Below are 22,563 nucleotides of genomic sequence, written 5' to 3' on the forward strand. Positions count from 1 at the left end.
CAGGGCTTGGAATATTTTGCTCCAGGCTCTTCTTGACTTGATGGTTTGTGTTGAGAAGTCTGCTGTTATTCTAATGGGCCTTCCTTTATAGGTTATCTGTTTCTTGTTTCTAACAGCTTTTAATATTCTGTTCTCATATTGAATTTCTGGGATCTTGATTATTACATGCCTGGGTGTAGCTCTGTTTCGGTTGTAGGTGGCTGGAGTTCTGTATTCCTCATATATCAGAATATCATTTCTTTTTCCTATGTTTGGGAAGTTTTCCTTAATTATTTCTGTGAATAGCCTTTGTAGTTCCTTTGTCTGACCCCTGCTTCTTCATTCACATTCTTTATTCTCAAATTATAGATCCTTTTGTTGTCTTCTAGCCTTTGTATTATTACTGCTTGTTTCCTTGTTATTTTTAATAAGTTTTTCCCTTTCACAATCCCACATTGCAAAATTGTTCTCCAGTTTGGATAATCTATCCTTAGTTTCTTTCAAGCTGATTTGCCATCTTTCCATAGAGTGTTTAATTTCCTGATGATCTCTTTGAATCTGCTTCATATATTCTATATTTTTTAATATTCTTCATCAAATGCTTCTCTCCTGTGTTTGAATTCTTCGCTTTTTCCATCTGTGTCTGCTTGAGGGGTGCTTAGTATCTCTTTTATTAATCTTCTTATATCTTGCTTTACTTGGCTAAATATTTCACTTTTGAACTTGTCTCTGAGGTTCCAAATATATCTCTTTATGTCCACTGGCACTGTGTCTGATATTGCATGTTTGCTGTTCTCATTCTCCTTTGTATTTACCTGTCCTGGATCAATGTTCTCCGGGTTGGGACCTGGGGACTTTTTTTTGTTGCTTCCTCTTCCCATTGTTTTTGCTTCTTCCAGGAGGTCCCAGTTTCTTTCTTTGTTGGTTACAATTCTAAAGCACACTGGCTAGATGACCCTTCCCATTCTGGCACAATATTCTTACAATAAGGAACATGGCTTTACTGGACTGTGACAAAAGTGTTTTATTAAATGTAATTTTGGGGGGTCATTGGCTGGTGGTGCTATTAGTTTTGCTGGATTAACATACATTTCTGGGATGTGAGACCCTAAAATGATAAAGAAGGGCTCTCCTTGATAAGTTTATCTCTGTTCCAAAGTCCTTTATTTTCTAGCAGGCTGTCCTGGGGTGTTCTGCTCAGTATAGTGGCATATGGCAGTCACAAAGGCAAGCACAGTTGCATTAGACTGTCTCAGTCTTTGTCTGCAATTGTTTTGGTAAAACCCTGCCAGTAAGCTTTGAGAACCTCCCAGGGTCATGTGAAGGCATTATACCCAATATATCCAGCTGGGGCTGCTGATTGTATCTGTCATCAGGCATGTTAGCAAGCCACCTTCAGATCATTTTCCCTTTTGCCTGTCCAAATTCATGTGTGAAAACCAATGACCACTACTCTGGAATGGAGAATGTTTCTTCATTAAACTTTATTGATGTAATCTGAGAAGGGCCAAGGCCTCTTAGAGAAAACTGTTGTTACTTTGGGAAATAAAATACAGTATTTTTTCTATACTTTGAAATTTATTTTCCAAGTCCAACCATTTTAAATTTTTTTTGTGGGTTTTCTATACAATCATATTTGAGTTCACTACCTTCACCAAAATCTACATCTCAGTTGTTTTCCAAGCATGTCTATCTTGATACTTAATTACTAGTAGCTTAGACAAATTAATCTTTTGTGAACAAAATCAGTGACATTTCTAGATGTTTGTTTGACCAGCTAATGTCACTATTTAACTTTATTCAGATGTCTTGAGTGAATGTATTGATATGAGAAACTCTCGTTTACAAGGTTCAAAGGTTTTGCTTTTCAAACTAGGAATTTTCCAAACATGTGTGCTTTCTCCAAGTTCAGTAAACACTGCTTGAAAAGTGACCAGTGCTCAATCCTGCATTTTTCTTCTTTCTACCATGAAAACGAAGAGCTAAGAAAAATGTATTTAGTACTTTTCTTAGAGAATCCTTAACTCACATCTCACAGTTCATTAGGCTTATTTTCGAACTTTTGTGATTATTTGTGGATGTCTCCTAATTGCGACGCCCCTCCTAACAGATCTCACCATATTTCTCTTTACCTCTTTACTTCCTCTAATCATATATTTACCACATACTTTGTGGTTATCAATTCAGTGCCTCTTAATTTTGATACAGTAGCACTCTACTTTCAGTATACATTTTCACTATAAATTGTTTTAATCATGATTTGGAACAGACAATCAACCACAAATTTCTATGGCAAACAACCAGCATGATTTATTGTTTGCCTGAATGGAGTGGTTTAGCAAGTCTTCTGGTCCTGCCTAAGGACTGCCTGCCTGCTGCACAGTCTAGCATGGCTTAATCTGGGGAAAACTGGGAAACTTCAACCCTCCCCCTGTATGCTTACCTTTTGTCAGGCTAGATGAAGTGTGCCCTTTCATGGCAGCAATAGATGGGATGTGCCTGAAGCCCAATTGTGTAAGCCCACAAATTCTTTCTTTGCTTCATATTTTGTTAACATCACACTTGTTAAGGCAGTGCACAGCTGAATCTAGAGATAGAGATGATGTTTATTCCTTCCCTGAGCAGAGGCCATTGCAAAGTTATATGATGGAATATACAGACACAAAAGGTCATCTCTGTAACATAACAATTCTACATCTTCTAACACCAAACTGTGAATCTTTATGAATGGGATTGAATGTACACTGTTAATTACTTTTGATTTTATTTGCAACATTTAAATATTTCACTTTAGGTTTATAGTGCTTATAACATTGTACATACTTAAAAATACTGATTAAAGTAAAACATTGTTTTTTTTGCAAAGCAATTTTTCCTTATTCTCTTAGCTAACAGATGGGGAAACATCAACAGAGGAATTAAGATGCTTCCTAAGTTTCCCTAACTGCAGGAACACAGAGGTATTTGTGTTCAGGTTGGTTCCATTTACTATTTGAAACATTTGTTTCTGTAGTTAAGCCATACAAAATAAAAACAAAAGTTATTTCAGTTGGGAGAACTTTTTCCCATATGTCTTTTATAGACATATTTTATTTTTGTGCATTATTCTTATGAATTTGAGTGAAATATTCCCAATCAAGATTCAGCTAGAAAATATTTTTTAACGCCATAAAAACGGTAAAGTATATTGCCATATGTACAATGCATGGTTGCATCTACTTTGATCAATCAGGCAAGAATAATCTGAATTGTCATGGATAATCATTAAGGATAATATATATGGACAGAGTGACACCAACAGTTACCAATGCTGTTATATAAGGAACCACACCTTAACATAAAAGGACACTATATTTTCTTTAAATACATAATCATTGAATTTTTATGAGATCCTTTTAGCCTGCTGTGGTCTTTTATTTCCCAATGTGGTCACTAAAGAAAAATTAATTAATATTCAGGGACAAGGAATACAATATTTTTGCAACTTTCAACCCCCAGAGCAAAACTATTAGCAGGTATAGATTTTTCTTTGCAGTAATGAGATAGTGTATAATCAATTCATGTTACTCTAACACTATACATCAAGATAGTAAGTCTTCCTGGGCTGTAATTCTATTTCCCAGAGTTTGTACCAAGCTGTACATTAAGAGATAAGGCATAAACTGAACTCTCAATGGTTATAAAACAATCCTTTGTGTTTGATCCCACTCACCTTTTTTAACAATCCCTCAGCAATAAACATTTATCCTAATCAATACCTATAAAATATCCTTTGTGTCTGACCTTGCTCACCTTCTTAACAACCCCTTAACAATAAACATTTATTCTATTTCAATTGATTTATTCTTCTGTCTTACTGAAACATCTTACTTGTTAAAACTTCTGCCACTTTAAATTAATTAATTCTAATTATAGGTATATATTTACTTAATGTTCTCTGTTATGTCTACTTTTTCTTTCTGTTTTTCTCTGGATCTTACTATCATTGCTGCTCTTATTTTTTTCTTTGTTATATTGTCAAGAATTAGTTTCACTTGAAGCCTGGCAATTTTAGGATTAATACCATCTGAATTCAAAGAAATTAGGTCTTTAGAGTATTATACGCACCCCCACTGTTTCAAGCCTGTGTTCATATTATATCAACTGGTCAAGATGTTTCTGTTTTTTTAAAAAAAATTCCACCATATACTCTTACTTTATAGTTACAAATTCATTATTTTTTTGTATTATTATCCAAAAAGATAATGTAGGGTACTGGCAAGTTTCTACCACCTTATACCAAAAGTTTTTGCTCTGTAACCTTATGTAACTTAATCCTCAGGTTTTATATAAGAAGTTTTATGTATCTTCAACATGCATCCACTCACCGTCAGGGCAGATAAAGACTTAATTTTATCTCATTTTTATCAAAGACCCTAAAACACCCCTGATCCTATCCGACCCTTGTTTTGTCTCTTTATCATCATGATGGAAGGAAAAAGTGAAATATGTGATGAACTTTATGTGGGCCAGAGAAGAAAACATGGCCACTATCAGGGAGCAGATGAGTTAGACGACTAAAAACCAAGAAAGAAGAAGAAAAGAAACAAAATGTGGGAGAGTTCTTTGGGGCTAAGTCAGATTAAATCCATACCCACTATTTTGACACTGGAAAGGACACTAAAGAACTGTCTCATTCTACACACTAAACTCAAAATGTGTTTAATAATACAGTAATGAGACAATAGAAATTGACTTATTTATTGATAATAAAAGGCATAGTGAAAAGGTAAAGGCAGGTGCATTGAAATCATAAATATGCAAGGATCTTTCATCTTTTAAGCAATGTGTCCAATGAGATAGAAAACACGTGTTCTCTTTAGCTATTAGTGTATGGTAAGGCAAATCCATATGTTAATTAAGATATTGCTTACCATTCATTGGATATTTATCAGGCACCAGGCAATAAATTGAATAAATAAATTACAGTTGACATAATACATAACAGTGTGCATAGGCATTAATACATTAATATACATTGTACTGTAATAACTTTTCTAATTCTTTTACCATCATATAATGCATGAAAGTGCACACATAAACATACACACAAGCACACAAACCATCTTGCCATTTTTGAGTGTGAGATTTAAACATTTTCTGTTCATCCTAATTGATTCACTAATATATTCTCTTGGTTTAAAAAAGAATAGATATTAAAATACACTGGTTGGTGGATATGTGAAAGCACTAGATAATTCAGACATTTCATTAATTAAAAAAGTGAAGGTGCCAAATTTGGAGTTGTATTGTACAACTATTGTAATCAAGGGCATGATTGGTTAAGAAAATATTACTTGTATCAATCAGTGGAATGACGTAGAGAACCAAGGAATACCTCAGATAATTACAGACAACTTATTTCTGACAAAGATGCAAAATATATCCAATGGTAGAAAGATTGTATATTCAGCAAGTATTTTTAAAAGCCTGGATAACCATAGGCAAAACTAAAAGTATGAGACTTAACTTAAATCTCATATCTTATAAAAATTAGTGCAAAATGGATTATGGACTAAATATAAAACTGAAAAACTGTTAGAAGAAAATAGGAAAAAGTGTTCAGGACCTATTCCTAGGCATGATACTAAAAAATGATCATAAAAGAAAACAAATTATATTTAAACAAAGATAAAAGGAATTCTCCCAAAAGATTTTTTGGAAGATGTTGAAATACAGAGTAGAAGAAAAGTATTTGCAAATCATATATCTGAGCATATATCTCTTACTGCAATATATACAGAACTCTTAAAACTGGACAGTAAAATATAAATAATTCAGTTAGAAAACACACAAAAAATTTCACCAGAGAGTGTATAAGTGAAAAATAAAAAGATTAAAGATATTGAACATCATTAGCGCTTTGGGAAATGTAAACCAAAAGTACAGTGAGATAGCACTATACATTCACTAAGATGGACATGGTGAAAGACAGGTGATAAAGAGTGCTGGTGTGGTTACGGAGAGACTTGAATGTGTGATCATTACTAATGGGAATATAAAATGGTCCAGCCACTTTGGCAGGTACTTTGGTAGCTTCTTAGATAATTAAATGTACTTATATCACATCATCCAGAAATTGCTCACCTTGGTACTAACTGAAAACAGTTGTATCAACTCAAAAAGTGTACAGTTGTGTAGAGCACCTGTATTTATAAATTCTGAAACTTTGAAGCAGCCAAGGTGTCATTTAATGGGGGAATAAACTCTACTACATCATATAAAGGAATATGAGTCAGTGTTGGATGTATACGTACTATCAATCCATGGAACTATGTGGAAGAAACTTAAACATATTTTACTAAGTGAAGTCGGTGTACAAAGGTTACATATTGTAAGACTCCAACTTTACATATAACACTTTAGAAAAGAAATAAAAATATAGAGATAGTAAAAGATTAGTAATTGTGTAGAGTTAAAAGAAAGAAAGTCTTAAATATGCACAACACAGACTATTAGGGCAGTGAAACTATTTTGCAGGATAATGCTGTGTAAGTGTCGTTATATCTTTGTTAAAAACCCAACTCATACACAAAACATAAAGTGAATTTTGGGTAAATGATGGACTTTTGTTAAGAATATTTATCAATTTTGGTTTAACAAATGCCTGCAAATGTGCTAGTGCATGTCTTCAACAATGGACAATCAATGTGGGGTTACAGAAAAGAGAAATAATGTAGAAATTCTATTTCATGCTTTAAAAATTAGCTTCTTGATTTAGAGCGTGAATATTAGCATCAAGAAGCAAAGAAACACATAGTAAAAACTCCTCACACTTCTGATGAACTACACACACTGCCATTAGAATGCTGTCCTCAAATGGACAGATTTTAAGCACTTGTGAGTATTAGGGAAATTAGAAGCCTCACACACCATTCCTTGTCTTAGCAGCTTGAGGTGCTGTGATGGAGGACCATTAGCTATTTGATTGAAAAATGATTACTGTTCACAGATTTGGAGGTTGAAAGTTAGGTTTGGTGGAGGGTCCTCTTCTTAGTTCATGGACATCCAGATTCCTGACTATCCCCCCACAATAGATGAAAAAGAGCTATCTGGTTCGCTGGCCTGTTCTTATAATTCCATTCATGAGTTCTGTGGCTTCATAATTTAATTATATCCCAGATGTCCCACTTCAAAATATCATCACATTTGGATTATAGTTTCAACATATGAAATTTTCAAGGATATAAACATTCAGTTTATTTCTCTGGAGGAAATGTAAAACCATGAAAACTATTTTAAAAAACTGTTTCACAGATCATCAAAAGATTAAATGCAGAGTTATCACCAGACCGACATATCCCTCTTCTTTTATATACCTAAGAGAAATGAAAATATATGTCCATAACTAAGTTTGTGTACAAAATGTTCAGATCAGCATTATTCATAATGGCTCAAAAATGAAAATAACTCAAATGTTCATTGACTGATGGATGGATAAACGAAACATTGTCCATCAATACAATTAAATGTTATTGGCAGTAAAGAGGAAAGGCTCTACTACATGCTGCAATATAAATGATCTTTGAATATATTTTGCTAAGTAAAAGAGCCCAGGCACAAAAGATATATTTGAGAGCTTTAATACAAAATGTTAAGAATAGACAAATACATAGAGAGCCAGAAAAGAGATTTGCAGTTGCCTGAAGCTGGGGCAGGGAAGAATGCAGGTAGGAGATGAATGCAGGGGAAGGAGGTTTCTTTTTGGTGTAAAGAATATTTCTAAAAATAGTTTAGAGTGATGGTTCCACAACTCTAGTTATACTAAAGTTAGATCATACTTTATTATATACCCATTGTATTTTAATCAAGATGTAAATATAAACAAAAGACTCAGAGGAATCAATGACTTCTTGAAGGAGAAGTCAGAGAACTGACAATTTTTGTATGAAGACTTCCTATAAAGCTACAGTAACCAAGAGAGTTGGTTGGACAGAAGAATAGAAAAAGTACATGAAAGTAACACAATGAAGAACCTAGAAGGAGACCCGTGCCAGAATCAACCGATCTTTGAAGAAGTCACAAAACCAATGCAAAAAATTCCAAAAGACCGTCTTTTGGAATTATTAGTAGCAACAGTACAGCTACATGTCAAAAATAATAACAGGTAAATAAATCTAGATAAAGATTATATATTCTTCAAAAATTAACTCAAAGTGAATAATAGATTTACATCTACAATTCAAAACTACAATGGATCTAGATAACTTTGATTTCTTAAATACAACAACACTGAAGGTATGATTTTGGAAGAAATAATTGATGATGTTCCTCATTAAAATTAAAAATAAATGTCTGTGAGAGATTTTGTCAGGAAATTGAGAGCTCTTAAAAGCGAGTGAGGGTACAACTCCATTAAAAATAGGTTCTAAACAGACACCTCACCACATAAGATTTACATGTGGTAACTAAACATGACAAAAAGCTGAACATTCAAAATTATTGGAGAACCTCAAAATGATAAAGATCTCCACTACACACTTCTTAGAAGGGTGAGAATCCCAAACACCAACAACAGGAAATGTTGATAAAGATGTGAATGAAGCAATCACATTGGAAATGCAAACTGACACAGCCACTTTTTAAAGACAGTTTAGTAAATTTTTTTTACAGTTTTGTAAAACTTTGCATTGTTACCATAAGCTGCAATAATTTTGCTCCCACAAAAGGATTTAAAGACTTATGTCCACAAAGGAACTGAAAATGTTTATAGAAAATGTTTATAGAAAATTCATAATTGCCAATATGTGAAAGTAACCAGGAGGTCTTGAATAATGTATAGTAGTTGTCTAGGATATCAAGGGCTAGTAAACATGCATGAAAGAAATCAATCTGAAAAGATGGTGTACTGTATGATTCCAAATATGCAGCGCTCTAGAAAAGGCAAAACCACAGGGATTTTAAAAATCTGTAATTGCCAGGGGTTAGGGTGTGATAATAGGTGGGGCAGACAATTACTGGGGCAGTGAAACTGTTTTGTATGATGGCATAATGGTGGTTATACTTTATGTATTTGTCAAAACACAGACACTATACAGTACTAACAGTAACCTTAGTGTAAGCGGCAGACTTTGGTAGGTACTGTGTCTATGTAGGGTCAGTGGTGTTAACAACAGTGACACGGTGTTAACAACGTGTCACTCCAGTGTCAAATGTTGAAGGCAAGTGGGGAGGGTGATAGGGGGGATGCTGCAGGTCATGGGAAATCTGTGTGCCTTCTGCACTTTTATTTTTTATTTTGTAGAACCAACACTACTTTAAAATTACAGTGTATTGCAATACATAGAAATATTGTCAAATGTTGTAGGCATGTCAAGAAACTGAATATTTATATATTAGTTGTGGGACCATAATCATTCTGGGAAATAGGTTGGCAGATTTTTTTAACTGAATGTATGCCAACCATGTGATAAAATAATCATACTCCTGGGCACTAATCATGTACTGAACAAAAAAAAAACCACTTTGTCCTGAACAAAATCTATGTAAGAACATTCATAGTGGTTTTATTTTTATTAGTCATAAACTGAAAACAATCAAGTGTGTTGTAATACATGAATGAATGAGAAAGCCATGGTGTATCCAAACTACTCACAAATGAAAGAATTATTGGTGATTATAATGATTTGGTTGGATCCCGGTAGTGCTATAATAAATGGAAAAAAAAGCCAAAATCAGTCTCAAAAGTCACATAATATATGATTCTGTTTATAAAATATTATTGAAAGGAAATTATATAAAATATTTATATACATGGAGATATGTACAACAAAAGGGATGGTATAGGAAAAAATGTTTGTTGTGATGAAATATAACTCAGTCAGCTTCCTGTGCCTGTGACAAAAAACCAAGATAAAAATATATGAGGAGAAAATATTTATTGCATTCCATGATTTCAGAGTGCTTAGTGAATGGTCAGTTGGCTCCCTTGCCTTGGAGTAGGAGGTACTCAGAAATAATGTCCACAGGAAGCATGTGTGGGAGCAAAACTGCCTAGCTGATTGTGGAGAGACAGAAAGACAGAGAGAGAGAATCAGAGAGAGAGAGAGAGAGAGAGAGAGAGAGAGACAGAGACAGAGACAGAGACAGAGAGACAGATAGTGACGAGAGAGAGAGAGGCAGAGACAGAGAGAGAGAGACAGGGAGAGACAGAGAGAGACAGAGAGAGACAGAGAGAGACAGAGAGACAGAGAGACAGAAAGAGAGAACCATGAGGGTCTCAAATCCCCTTCAAAAGTTAATCCTCAGTGACCTCACTTGCTTCCTCTAGGCCACACATCTTAAAGGCAGCCCCCTATGCCTGTCATGCCCCAGGACAGGACCTTTTGGGTATCCTCCAGACATAAACTATAGTGAAATACTTATGTCTCTTGATTTAACGTACTCATGTGATTAAATGGCACAGGATTATATTACACACAATGGCATAAGATCATACACAGACCCAATGACAAAGAATTATAATAGTATGAATTTCCTGGTGATGTGGTATTGGAGACAAGAAGAATGTGACCTTTGGGGAAAAGTGTGTTAAGGTGCATAGGACCTCTGTGTACTAATCTTTTGTTAATCCATAATTGTTTCAAAATTTAAAAAAGAATACAATGGTATAGGTATGTTAGCATCTAATTGAGATTTTCTAAAATAATTAGAATTATAAGAATCTTACTAAACACTATTGGAAATTTCTGAGAAAATACTTCAAAGTATTCCATGTTGGAAAACAAGATGATTGACTTGTTATAAAATACTAAGTATAGTAATTCCAGGATTTGTCCTCGGTAGAGTAGCAATCATGTAAATTAGTCTGAGGCTTTCTTTCTTTTCTTTATAACAAAAGTTTACTATTAGAATGATAGTTTTGGATTTAAAGAAATGACATTGAAGTACAGTAAGCCCACAGTAGACAATATATATTTATAAATTTTATATATGTTTTGAAAGTAATCCAATTTTTTCTCACTGAGATTTTTTTAAAAAAACATTGTTTTGATTTCCATGCCCATTTTTTCTTTGTATAAATCATATATTGGGCCAGACGGAAGAAAATGTCTTCATTTATAATGTGTTTCCTTAGTAGATTCTCTCTATTTTAAAATCTGATAATTTTGATGTTCTCAGAAATCTGACATTCACATATTAGATTTGTGATGATTGGTATGACAATCATGTCATACTCTACTTTTTTTAAACTCAGAGAAGTAAAACAAAATTATCTTTCCACTGATTCTATAAAATATCTTCCCACTACAATTGTTTTATCCTTCCTATCAAATGTCTGATTTTGGTGCTTGTTTGGGCAGCACATATACAAATGTGTGATTTTGGAGCATTTTTGCATATTATTATGTTGCTTTCAATATCTCCCCTGTTGATATGTTTCCTTAATGTGTTTTTAAATATCGATGTTTTACACATGCACTCAGTCCATCACATAAAATAATATGGAACACTTTAATAGTGGAAAAAGGATAGCGGCAGAAGGAGGGTTGCACTTCTTGAATTTTCTAGTTTCTATTCCATCTTTTAATTGTAAATACAATACAAAAGCAAAAGCCTGTTCAGACATAGGTTGGGGAATTGTGAAATTCACTTTTATTAATGCTATGTGAACACTGGAAATGATAAATATATCTTTGCTTAGTACCATGACAACCATCAGACTTTTAAAGAGATGCATTATCCATTTTAATTACTTATGCAAGTCTTGCTGGTGTCCAATGTAGACTTCACTTTTCTTTGCTCTTTTGAAGTAAAAACTTTATTTTTTAATAAATTGGCTGAATGGTTTAAGTTTTTTTCACAACCTTCAAAATAATTAGAGGTTAATTAGAATATTAGAGAATGATGATTTTTAATCATTCTGGGATCTAAGATCCTCACTGATCCTTGGCCTTTTCAGTGGTTCCTGGGAGGAAGAATTTCAAATTATGCATGGTTAGCCAGAGATATGAAAATGAATATGATACGTTTGTGGCTGATGTTGGTTTGTTTGTTTGTTTATTGTAAGAAATTGGCTGAGAAGACAGATGTTTCAGACAATTAGGCAGAGAAAAAGAATAATTTCTTAGTCGGCCTTTTATTCTGTTCAGGTCTTCAGTGGAATGGATAAACCCACATATGCTAGGGAGGGAAATTTTTACTCAGTCTAGCAAATTAAATGATAATCTTATACAGAAATACAAACACACAGAGAAATAATGATTAGCAAATAATCAAGGACCCATGAAGTTGACACAAAATTAACTGTCATGGACTTAATCATCACAGACTTACTCTGTAATGATCACTGCGTCTACATTTTTTCCTTTTTAATGAAAGTGGAATAAAAGTATGAAAAACAATAGAGAGAATAAAAGAGGAAAAACTAATTTCATATTCAAATAATAACTCTACAGAACGCTTGTGTTGTTTGTTCAACATGTATTAATGAAGCATGGACTAAATGCAAGGTACTAAAAAGTCTGTCTGGGAAATACATAACATGAATAAAAGTACTCTGTTTTAAGATTTAAGAGGATAGAAATGAAGGGAAACAGCTAGCGATAAGCTTAAATAATACCTCCAAGCATCATGCCCAGAATAAAGAATGAGTTGGCAGATAGTTGGTTTTGAGTAATTCTTGAAAGTTTATGCAGGCAGCACCACAAAGGTCTGAAAGTGACAGAACTTTTGTCCATATTTATTTGAGCTAGGAAAATATGTCAAGTTTTTCTAATTGATACTGAAAAAAACAAGAACAATGAGTTTCATTAGTAGAAGTGGGATTTCAGAACACAAGAGAACTGAAGAGCAGGACATCAAGCCCATTCATAAATGGAGCACTTTGTTGAGGTCAGATTAGCAAAGGCAACCTGATGCTTAGTCAAAATTACTGTCATGTTTCATGGGTCTTAAATATTACCCATTTCAGTTCATATTTTGGTCATTGGTTCTCAATGCTCTGTGAGAATAATACAGAATCAAGTCACAACATGTATCTTGCAGAGTTAATGTCTTATGCTTCGAGAAGCTAAGTTATCTTTCTGTAGCAGATGGTTCTCAGTAGGAGAAGAGAAAGAAGACAGGACTTTCAGTTAGATGAGCACACATAAATAACACTTTTTCTTGCCAAATATGTGATGATGTGTGAATCACTTAAATTTCTCAACATTAGTTCCTTTGTCTGTGATTTCAGAATAGATTGATTGCATTGATAGTATTACTTTTTCATTCTTCTCATTACGGTTGGGGCATTTTGGCCCATTCATTGATACTGGAAATAGCTAAGTAATATGATTTGATTAGTGAAATATTACCAAACTTTTTGCACAATGGGGTGTTTCAGTTACTTGTTGTTGTATAAAAAAACACTTCAGATTTAGTAATTCAAAGAAGGAATTATTGTATTATGTTTTAGTTCTATAGGCCAGAATTGTGCACTTGGCTGAGATGAGCCAGTTCTCTGCTGGTCTTGACTAATGTGGTTTCTGAGGATGAACTCATCTGAAGCTTGGTTTGGGAGCTGGTTTGTCTAGGCTAGCATTTCTCAGTTAATGTGACGTGGCTTCATAGGGTCTTATGTTCTGGTAGTCCCCATATAGAAAGTTTCCTGCCATGGCCATATGACTTTTTATGAACAGGAGTTGTAAAAATCACTTGAAATCTAAACTCAGAAATTGGACAATATCACTTTGCTATATTCTAATCAAGACAAGTGATAAGGTCATCCTAGACTCAAGCAGTCTATGAACAGACACATTGCAAATAGGCACACAAAAAAAGATGAAAGAAATATTTGTGGCTTTTTCAAACAATTGACCATATGAAAGCATGGCAAACGTTTGCACATTGGGTCTGGCTTCCTTGTTACTTTGACTTTCCTTCTGTCACATCCTCTAGCCATGAAATACATTGAAAAAAGCTACATCTTTATCCATTCTGTGCGAGAATGGTTACTTACAGACTGACTTTCCAACAGCCGACTTGCAGAGGTGTAATGAACGCAAAGTCTCAGAATCACCCACTTGACACAAGGACTCATAAGCAATAAGTGTTTGCCTTTTCAATCCAGTGAGTTTTATTTTGATGTGTTTTACATTGATAATTTATTGTTGATAAACCTAGATTTCCAGAAGACATTTTGTGTAGGGATAAATGTGTGTGAAGGTGTAGGTGTGTATAACAGATACGGTAACTGATTAGGATAATACCTAAAATACAGGATATTTAAAATTTACCCACTGAATAGGCTGCAACAGATGCTAACAAATATTAGCATAGATTTCTCAAAATTTTATTTAAAAGGTTAAAAATGTAGCTCAGTGTCAGAGTGCTTGTTTAGCATGCATAAAGCCCTCAGTGCAATGCACAGCACAACAGATAAAATATAACTTATTAAAGAATCCATGACATCAGGATACCATGTAAATCCTGACTCTGAAGAAGTGTAGGTATTTCAGGTGAGTTTAATTTTGAAAAATTTGTGTATGTGAGCTAAGACTCATGGTGGTGAGTTTCTATTGGGAAGCAAGAAAAGTCCTTTTAGGCAATTCTTCTGACTACCGAGATCTACTCCACATCATCAATGCTCTAGTTTAAGTGATCAGAAAAATGTGGAACAGAAGTGACTTGCTTAATTTAACCATTTTCACAAGTAATAAATGTTTTGTGTCACGACTACATTTTAGAATAAGATATTTTTCTTCTAGATATTTGTGTTCAAGAAATCAGGACTTTATAATCTAAGAAGACTCTATCAAACACCCTCTTTTAGTGAGAGATTGTTCCCGAATGATAGAGGAAGGGATGGAATTTCCTTTGGGTGTGTTGAATTCTGGCTACTGTGTTTGCACAGAGAATCTCTACATGGTAGTTTGCAAATGTATTTGGGCACAATTTTGCCATGTTTTAATGAGTTATATGTTTAGAATATTGTTTTTTGAATCTTTTATGTTTTTTACATTTCAGATTAAACAAAGAAAAAGAAGCAAAGAAAGAAAGAAAAGAAAGGAAAAAAGACAAAATAAGAGAAAAATTATTTGTAAGTTAAAAACTTCTAACAGTAATATTTGAACAGTCTCATTTTAATGCTTCCTGGTTTTCCTAATCCTGTTGTTATAATGATGGATTTTGGTTGAAATGCTAGTGTTTGCTTGTAATGCAAATTTTTATGAAGAAGCCAAAGAAAGAAAGAGCAATTTTATGTAGAAGGAAAGAGGAGGTAGGGGCAGAGAGAAGAGAGGGTAAGGAACAGGAATAAGAGAGAGAAAGAGAAAAAGAGAAAAAAAAAGACCATCTTCCTTTTCTCCCAAGGCATTTAATCATGTCTGAACAATACTTCAAGTGTTTTTCCTTCCACAGCATGTTGAAACTATTAGCCTTGTATTTTTAGAGAAACATCTTTGGGAAAGAGAAGTATAAATTTCTGACTCAAGCCATAAAAGAATGAATGGGCCTTAGGGACTAAGCTCTATGCTTTCCTAATGCCAGAATCCATCCAGGACTATAGAAGCTTAATTTCCTTTGTAGGGGTAACAAGTAGAATGGTGGATTGGCAGTTATTGATGCTACAGGCATGCATCCAAACTCCTACAACAGCCTGAAATTTATTTCTGGCAAGTCCCACATAATACATAACCAGTATCGTTGTTGTTATTATTGCTAATAAGTGACATAAATAGAAAAACATACTTTCAAATAATCCATCCCAGACAGAATAACACTTTTAAACAGCTTTGTCTTTTCCTATTGATGAAGAAGCTGGTGGATTCAGTTCTTAACATGTTCACATCACTACCTCATCAGCCTTTGAACTGATGCAAGTGCCTTAACCTCTGTGAGTTTTAGATTTTTCATTATAACATTTTGCCCTTAGGATATGCAAAACAGAAATAAATAAAATATTTGCATGAAAAATGTTATATGCAAAGCAGTGTATAGGATAAGAATTTGTTCCTTATTCTTGCAACATTAACTTGGACTTTTGACCCAGGGAGTAAGTTGCATACACCATGAGGACTTATATAAAGTTATAATGTTTTATTTAATTTGCTTATTGTTTTGTTTACCATCGAATCGAATTCAGGACCTCATGCTTGCCAGACAGGCACTGAATCATTAAATTAAATTCTTGGTCCCCAAAATCACATTAGTTGATATTCTTCATATTCTTTAAATGGTATTTATAATATTAATATTAATTGCATCATTTATTATAGTTCATTATATTGAGGTCTTGATATTAAAAATTCTATTTCAGTATGTATAAATCATCCCCTGACAGTATTATAATTTTACTGATAAAATGGTGTTGAGCTTAGAGAATTAGGTGACTTGTTCAAAATCATCAGAAACTTAGATATATATTCCTATTATGCCAGGCAATAGCTGGTACATAGTACATTGATAAACCTGAGAAGGAGAGGAAGAAATACAGGTACAACTGTTACAGTTTAAGACAGAAAATAATACAAACCATCAGAGCGGAACAGAAAAAAAATCAACAGATATTGGAGACGATGGAGATTATTCCTACTCAGTGGATCATAAGAGGAGGGCTAATATTTGAGAAGGATTTAAAAGAGATTTGCAACATGAAAATGAAAAAGTAGCAGTAAATCAATTGTTGACTAGAAGAACCTTAATGATGCATTATTTGGAAGATGGAAATAAAAGGTGGTATTTGGGAAATTCTATTTCTTTATAATCTTTTTAAACACTTTACTTTTGTCCTGACTCTGCCAGGGTATTAGCCGCTTGTAGTCAGAGAGAGATTCATTATCATGGAAGAAGTGAGGAACCAAAGCACAATAACTTCTAATGTGCAAAAGGAAGTTTTAGGTAAAGTCAATATGTTTTGAAAACAAGATTTCTAAATTCATATATTCACCCAGTGAGTACCTTAAGGACTATCTGAAGGATGCAAACCATCAAATTTCTTCCATATAAGGAAGAAATTTCTCTGCTAGACTTGCTGAACTCTAAAGATTTCTTCTCAAGAGGAAGAAAATATTTGGTGTGGGAGAAGGAGAAAGAAAATCTTTCACGAGAACTCAGTTGTGTGGGGAAGCAGAAGGGAAGGAGGAAGGCACAAGTGTTTAGTAAAACAACTCAGTGGAGTGAGGCTTTTCCCAAGAACACTGGTGAGCTGTCTGAAAAGAACTTTACCTGGAGATCATCTTGTACACATTGTCTTCTATTGCTCTTGGTTCTCAAGTGCCATGGACCAAAACACGAGGTCAAATGGCGTAGGTAGGGTGGGTTCCCAGAGTCACAGTGGTAACAGGGTAGCTCCTTGCTAAGCTTTGCATGTCAGGGAGCTACAGGAGGACTGTGTGAGATCTCAGAGGAACTTAAAGACGTAGTTCACATTGTCCAGTCCACAACCAAGTGTGGTGGGTTAGTAGAGTAGATTACTAAGGGACCAAACAAACAAATAAACAAAAACAAACTCGAAGATAGCTTATAAGAGATTTATTAAGGCAATAACAGGAAAGTGATTTGACTGGTGAGGGAGGGTCCACAAGAAGGAAACAGAGATCCAGCAATCTAGCTTGTCAAAATCCCACACGGACAACATTTCCCATGACAGCACTGCTTGCAGAATCCACAAGGTACGTACATTCAACAGCAGTTCATTTAGCAAGCGCAATGGCAGCTGGTTAGACACATCACTCAGAAGTATATTACTGCAGGGAGAGGACTGTACAGATTGAATGTATGACCAACATTCCAGGAAACAAGTGACTTAGCATGCAGACAGGATAGCAGTTCCTACAGATGACACTGATTGGTTCAGTTCCCAGTGTCCCTTCGAATATAATTATGCAGAATTCCATTTCCTGTCTGCTTAGAGTGCCCCTGGGCAAAAGTCCTGGGGACACAAAATGGCATGTCAGACACATGGTGCTCATTGTTTTAGGTTTTCTCACAGGTGACATAACACAAGGAATGTTAGGCAGGGGGCAGTCAGGCAAAGGATTCCACAGGATCTAGCAGCTCAATGTCAGATTCTAAGCTGTATTTGTAGCAGATCCTATCAGATGGATACAGGCCATGTGCCCAGTGATATTGAATCAATCCTAACATATGAGGTTGCTTTTCCTCTTCATATATCTGGAAGCTACCATGGAAATTTCCTAAAAAGGGAGTGGAAGACAATATGTTACACACATTATAGACTTGTGGCTAGGAAACAAATGTGTAGTGCTTTTTCTCGAAAAAATAATGAGACAACTTTGTTCAAAGAATCAAGAAATTAACTTCAAGAACAAATCCAGTTGAAGTCTGGGTAAAAAAATACAAGAACAGACTCTGGGGTTGCACATCAATTATACAGTACCATACACCTATGATATCATAGTACTCCACATAATAGATAACAATAATGATACTAAAATACAAAATATTGTGGTGTCTTTCTTATTACTATTTCCTATGATGATTATTTGAGTATTTAAATGTATCAAGCCATTAAAAACATTTATCCCAATATCTATCCTTTATAGGGCTAGAAGTATTAATGTTACAGGTTTTAAGAGGATTAACATTTCTGAACATATCTGAAATTTCACAGAAGTCAAGGAAAAATATTTTATAGTAGATGTTTGACATCTACCTGGATTACATCAACAAATTCTTAATTACAATAAATGTACAGTAACAGATACATAAATTCCAGGCTTCTAAACAGTTCCTGGAAATTAAAATAATAAAAGTGAATATTTGTTTAATGACTGACTATTTGAAAAGATTTATTCCATTTGAAATGATCTGTAGACCTTGGTGACATAGCATTAAGAATCAGATATTGAGTTAGACTCAACCCTTAAGTGTGAGACTAATTCAACTTCATGTCTTGGGAAATGTATGAATTATGAAATCATAATCCTTCAGGGCTTTTCAATTATACTGAAGCTACAAAAAGATCATGAAAAACAGGGAAATAAGTGTTTAGTGCTTGTTATGTCAAAAAAGCCATCAATTTTGAGGAATCATCAATGAATGAAAATACCTTTACAAAAGTTAAGAAATCTGAGTGACAGATTATAGCAGCCAAATGGAACAAAAAATAAGAAAAGTGTATCCAAGAGGGTAGGGAGGAGAGTTTTATATTACCTTACCTGTCCCCAGGCTCTATGCTCACCCCTGTAAATCGATGTTCCACCTGTGGATTTACGCTCCAGCTGTTCTAAAACCAGTGCCTGTGGACTCAGGGCCCAGAACTGGCATTATAGACTCAGGTGCTAGGTCTCACTCTCAAGGATCCATAATCCATGCCATTCCTACACACCTGTGTTCCAGGCCCACTGCTTCAGGGCTGGTGCTGTATTGGCCTTCACAGACTCATTGTCCTGATTCATCCATGTGGATTCTGACACCTTAATCACAGGTTCCAGGTCTTATATCATAGATTCAGGCTCCAGGGCTTTCCACGTATATGAAGACTGTGGGTCCGTCTCAGGGGAGTCAGATAACTGGTGCACTTGGATACCACACCAGCTCACCTCCAGATCCCTGCAGCAGATCGAGCTATGAATCATGCCCTCTGCATAGTCTCAATGTATAGGGCTTTCCCTTCCAAACTCAGTCTGTAAAGACTGGAAGAGGAGTCTACTTCTTCAGATGTGCAGACAACAATGCAAGGACATGGGAACCATAAATAGTCATTTATGATAACAAAACAAAGTACCGGCACCTTAGTTTTACCAAGGAAGAGTATGAATTCAGTCCCCCTCATCACAAATTACCAAGTTGAGTTTCTCACATAGAGGGAAATCATGGTGGTCAAAAGTAACGAAAGTAACAAAACAAATCACCAGCAACAACCTAGATAAGTGAAGATTTAAATCACTGGAGAAATGATTCAAAATAATTGTATTAGGGAAACTCAGAGAGTCACAATAGAACACAGGTAACTGCAAGTGCTCAGATTGTGGAGGGAATGCATCATGATAAATCCATTGTAAGCTGAAAAGAATGTAAATGGAGAAAGCAGTTAATACAGCTAAGGCACCAAACCTTACAGCTTAGAGCACATTACTGACAGTGTACTCTCACGATCTTAGAGCTGACTGGTTGCTTCTGTCCACATCATGAGAAAGTGGCTCACTGCATACTACTAGCCTGCAAAAACAAAACTCAAAACTAAAAAAAAATAGATTTCTACTGGATGTACATCACTATAAAGTTGAACAATCATTAATTCTCATTTTCTAGCTATTATAAAGTAGGGACTTCTTATAAATGAAATCTGGAAAATCAATGCACGAATAAAACCAGAAGTTGAACAAAGAGATACAAACCATCCTAAAAAGCCATACATGTTATGGAACTGAGAACATTATTGACTGAAAACACTTTTTAGAGAACATAGCAGGTTCAATAGCAAGTTTTATCCAAAAGAACATAGAATCAGTGAGTCCAAACAGGTCATTTCAAATTATTCAGTCAGAGGGAAGAAAAAAGACTGAAGAGAGTATCTATTGCTTTTAATTAATTTCAATTTTCTTAGTTTTACCAGGGAAGAGTGTGAATTCAGTACCCCCACCACAAATTACCAAGTTGAGTTTCTCAGAGTGAAATCATGATGGTCAGCACATCTAGTGTGCAGTGGGTGAGTGGCATCCTGGGGAAATCACCTTCATGATCATGGTACCTCCCTGTCAGGTAATTATGTAGACACATTATTATTAAAAGTTAAAAAAACAAAGAGAATTTTGAGAGAAGTAAAGTAAAGGAACTTCTATAATACTACAAGTGGATTTTGGTAGAATCTTGTAGGATGATATATTTAATAGTGCAATTCACAACAGCTAAATCTTGGAAACAGCCTATATATACATAAACATATGGATGAATTAAAAATATGGTATTTATACAAATAGAGTGCTCTGAGGATAAACTAGAGTAATTTGTAGGAAAGTAGATCCACCTCAAGACCATAATGCTAAATGAATTAACTCTGACACACAAGGTAAAATATTGCATGGTTTCTCTTACGTGAAAATCTCTCTCTCTCTCTCTCTCTCTCTCTCTCTCTCTCTCTCTCTCTCTCTTTCTCTCTCCATATGTAAATGAATGATAGGTAATAGGAAAAAAGAGAAAGAAAAATAGTATAATCTACTGTTGACAGTGTATCTAAAAGTGCACCTTGACTTAGTACAATTGTCTCACATGTTTTACATGTTCTTGGACTTTTTGGTTTTGTTTTCATTTAGAATATATGTTAATTAACTTCATAAATCTTATAAGATAAATGAACTTGATGCCAGAAAAGTAAAAGGAAGATTGAGGGAAAGGAAAAAAAAAGGGAATTGAACCGTGTTATGTACACATTCCAATCCACTTCAGTGAACAGAGTCATTCTGTATTGCAAACATGTACTAATAAAAGTAAAAAATAAAAAAATAAAATACTGAAAGAAAAACAAACACTGCCAACCAAGAATATTACACTTGGTAAATTGTCCTTCAGAAATGAAGAAAATAGAAAAATTTCTCCAGGCAAACAAAAATGGAGAGTTATATTGTTACTAGATCCGACTTATAAGAAATTCTAAGAGAGTTTCTTCAAGATGAAATAGAAGGATGTAAACCAACAACATGAAACTCTATTACTCACCGGGAAGGTGAGAATTAAGTAAAGGTAAATGTTTCCTAATTTTACATTGTGATGGATAAATCTATTTTAACTCCAGTATAAAAGTTAAAAGAAAGTACAAAATAGCTGCAATAATTTGTTAATTGGTGTGCAATATCAAAGCATGTAAATTATGACATCAACAATGTAACATTTGGAGACAGAAGTTCTGGACTTTTTATGAGTCAAAATTTAATCATTTTCTGTGAAAATAGACTATTGGAACAGTAATATGTTTTATGTAAGTCTCATGGTAAACACACAAAAAAGCTGTGGTATGTACAAAAGAATTAAATCAAGGGATACTACTACTAGAACTACTACTAAAAAATCAAATAATAAAGAAAGGCAATGAGAAAACAATAAATACGCAAAGATATTACAAAATAGTTGAAAACAAATGGACCACAACAAAACCTACCTCTCAATAATTGCCTTCAAAGTGGATGGATTAATTTCACCAGCCAAGATAAAGAGTCTTGGAATACATTAAAAACTGAGACCAAACTGTATGCTGCCTGCAAGAGACTCACTTTAGCTTTAAGCACACATGTACACTGAAAATGAAGTGATGGAAACAATTATTACCTTGCATGCTAGTGGGAAACAAAAGAGAGTGGAGGTAGATATATCAGTCAAAACAGATGTAAATCAAAATTTATTAAAATAATTCTTTATAAAGACCTCCAAAATAAGAATCCCATTCGAAAATGGGCAAGTGAAATCAATCGATGCTTCTCAGAAAAATTAAAATGGCCATTAAATACGTGGACAAATGCTAAACATTTCTGGCCATTAAAGAACTATAAATTAACATTATGCTAAGATTTTATCTGTCACCAGAAAGAATGGAGATCATCAAAGACATAAAATAATAACAAATGTTAGTGAGGTTTTGAGAACAAAAGAAACTTTGTACTTTGT

Source organism: Cavia porcellus, unplaced genomic scaffold, assembly GCF_034190915.1.
Source record: "Cavia porcellus strain 051 isolate PalLab524CR breed Dunkin Hartley unplaced genomic scaffold, mCavPor4.1 scaffold_30, whole genome shotgun sequence".
Classification (NCBI taxonomy): domain Eukaryota; kingdom Metazoa; phylum Chordata; class Mammalia; order Rodentia; family Caviidae; genus Cavia; species Cavia porcellus.